The 3,262-nt window shown below is 32.8% G+C and overlaps 1 long non-coding RNA gene across 1 annotated transcript; it reads left to right on the forward strand.

Moving 5' to 3' along the window:
• The first annotated feature begins 654 nt into the window (after positions 1-654).
• On the forward strand, positions 655-1,454 carry LOC141706016 (uncharacterized). The gene is made up of 3 exons (XR_012568575.1): positions 655-760; positions 843-899; positions 1,122-1,454. It is a non-coding gene; the product is annotated as an uncharacterized LOC141706016 (long non-coding RNA).
• Positions 1,455-3,262: the final 1,808 nt, after the last annotated feature.

Genomic DNA, 3,262 nt, shown 5'->3' on the forward strand with positions numbered 1-3,262 from the left:
TATAAGATTAATGAGCTGGAGCTGAGTCATGCTACTGACATAATTTGACTGTACAAGAAATTAAACATGAGTGAACTTTGCTTCATTGCTAAAGTGGCGGGAACCATTTCACTGTGGTTGATCCCTGTGATATTTTCCTATGTTGTATCTTATACCTGCCAGATGTTCCTTCAAGCACAGAGCAAGAATATGATAATCGCATACTTGGCTTTAATTTCACTAACGATCCATGTTTTTCTCTCGTGGCCGTTAACAGTGAAATATGAATTTGGACTTGGCGGTGCCATGATTTCTACAATTTTGGCAATTTGGATTCCGAATATAGGTCAACTAGTTTATCTTTTTGGTGGATGGTGCCCAGATACATGGAAAGGATTTTCAATTCTGGCCTTCAAGGATCTCTGCCCTATTATCAAGCTTTTTTTGTCATCAGGTGTTAGGCTCTGGTAAGTTTAATTCACCCTTATTCAACTTATTCCAGTTTTATTTACTAATTGTACAGATGATCAAGCAAACCAGGTAATGTTATTGTTGTAATAAACTGGTGTCCGCAAGAACTTTTTCCTTCTTCATAAAATTACACATTACCTTGAAATTTTATTCCACAAAATGATCTTGTTTTTTATTCCACAAACTCTGCGTGTTAATTTTAGAAATGTGATTTCTTTCGCAGCCTCGAACTGTGGTACAACACGATACTAATTCTTTTGACAGGGAACATGAAGAATGCAGAGGTTGCCATTGATGCCCTTTCCATCTGGTATATATTTATACACAATTCCACTGTAATAATTTGGCATCATCATTTAATTTTAAGAAATAAATGTTTTCTCTTTTGGCAGCCTCAATATCAATGGTTGGGAAATGATGATAGCTCTTGGTTTTTTGGCTGCAGCAAGGTAGTAACAACTGTATTTTGTTTTACGATTATCCTTCGTATCATTTTTATGATGATATATTGGGCCATAACTTATCAAAGGGAGAATCAGTTTTACTAAGACAACTGCATTTTCAGTCACTTACATTACATGTACTTGTTTTTGCATAAATCGTCTAGTGTGCGAGTCTCAAATGAGGTTGTTGAGTGAATTCGAATGCTTATTGAGTGATATGCTTTGCAGGATTTAGAATAGAAAACAGAGGTTGTTGTGGCACAGGCACCATTGAATTGGCTTTCTTATGTAAATGCCCTTGTCCAGATGTTAACAACTACATTTTCTGGACAATCAATATCCCCAGTCCCAATATACATCAATTAGTGGAAAAGAGCCTTGGTAGACTGATCTTCAAGGAGATAGCTAAAGATAGCTGCCGGATTAGTTGAGTTAATTACGATTCTCGTAAATTAGACTTGTAATGTTTGTATTTAGTAGATTAAGAAGTTTGAGATGTATTAGATATAGTACATTTAATTGTACATCGGTTTTATGAAATGGTATTGTTGGATGGATCGTTGGGTTAATGAATTTGCTTTTGGGATTGCATAAATATCAACAACAAATTTTCATTTTTTTTATTAGCAAAGTGTTACATTAGCTTTATAAAATGTTACAATACAAAAAAATGGGACCCATACACGTAATAACTGTGGTCCTATATGTGGGTCCCACTTTTTTAAAAACATTTTGAAACTCTAAGGTAACATAAAAAATAAGTTACAACTGATCTCTCTTTCTGTTGTATTAGCAAGCTAAGGCAACATATAAACAAGTTAAAACACGATGTTGCCTTAGGCACCAAAGATGTTACCTTAGACCCCTAAGGCAACATGGAAAAACCTATCTTTAAGAAAATGTTATCTTAGCTTAAAATTGGGGCAAGAGCAACATATTTACCCCCTAATGCAACATTTTTTTGGTGTTACAGTAGGCATTTTATGGTGTAGTGTATTTTGTATTCTTTGCTTTTATCGTTCCAAACACTATTCCTCTCAAGAACACGAAACCACTAACCGGGCACTAAATATTTTATCCGCTAAAGATTCGAAAGAATTTTTAATTCAGTGATTATCGTATTCAACCCCCCCTTTTACGATAATTCGGGACCCGGCAATTTGTATCAGAGCTGACTAATTGATACACAAATCAGGATCCTTAAAAAAATAATTTATTTTATTAATTTTTCATTTATATAATTTATTTTTAAAATTTGATTTAGTAAATTTATTTTATAAATTTAATTTAAATAAGTTTATTATATGAACTTAATTTAAATAAATTTATATTATAAATTTAACTAAATTATTTTATTAAATAAATTTTTGTAAAAAAAAATTATTTTTTAAATTTTTTTTCTTTCTTTCTCGGGTTCATTAGCTTCCAATATCTTGAATTCTCCAGCTTCAGGTTTGTTTAGTTTGTGCAAGTCAAAACAAAAGTAATAAAAAGTAACATAAGGAAACTGGCAGCAAAATGTTGTTTGGGGAAAACAGAATTTCTCCTGGAAGTGCATTACACGTGCGGAACTGCCAGGAAACCATCTGTTTGATTCACACGCGCGGTTACCAAGTCGTAGTTGTGTTTTCGCGACACAGTAACACATGTGCAGGAATGCTTTGACTTGTCACCACATACAATAAGTTGCACAAATGTAGTCGCCATACAAATAGAAAATTCTAATACGTGTACACTCCTGGCACAGTTTACTCATCGCCACATCCTATTTGCATTCTACGTCGCCATACAACTGGAGTCGCATGACATGAATTGAATCAAGGCAAAGTCGGCGCGAAAAACGGCGCACAGGAATACAGTATGTCGCCACAAAGAAGTTGTGCAATTAACAATTCTATAACCCTTGAAATAATTATTTTTGATTAATTTATTTTTCCATAAATATTTAAAATTCTTAAATTTAAACTTTTCTTAAATAATAATTTACATTTTATTTAATTTTTAAGAAAATTCGATATTCTTGAAAATTAGATTTTTGATTAATTTAGTTTCTAAGAAAATTAAAAATATTGGAAATTTAAATTTTTCTTAAATATTAAATTAAGGGCACTCAAGTATAGGTAGACTCAGAATTCCTCCGGGCTTTTAAAATGGATTTTAATCCTTCAAAGAAAACGAAGATCATGTGCTATTCAGACGGAAAATTCCCGAATACGGAAAGTGAAGATAATGGTTTTCTTATTCCAATGAAAATGATTTCAAGCCCTACAGATGAAAATTGTGGAACTTCCTCAAAGGCTTACTCCATAGGATACCACTGGGTTTTGAGATGCAGGAATTGAATGAAATTTCTACAGGTAATGTTTTCT

The sequence above is a fragment of the Apium graveolens genome, chromosome 2, assembly GCF_009905375.1.
Source record: "Apium graveolens cultivar Ventura chromosome 2, ASM990537v1, whole genome shotgun sequence".
Classification (NCBI taxonomy): domain Eukaryota; kingdom Viridiplantae; phylum Streptophyta; class Magnoliopsida; order Apiales; family Apiaceae; genus Apium; species Apium graveolens.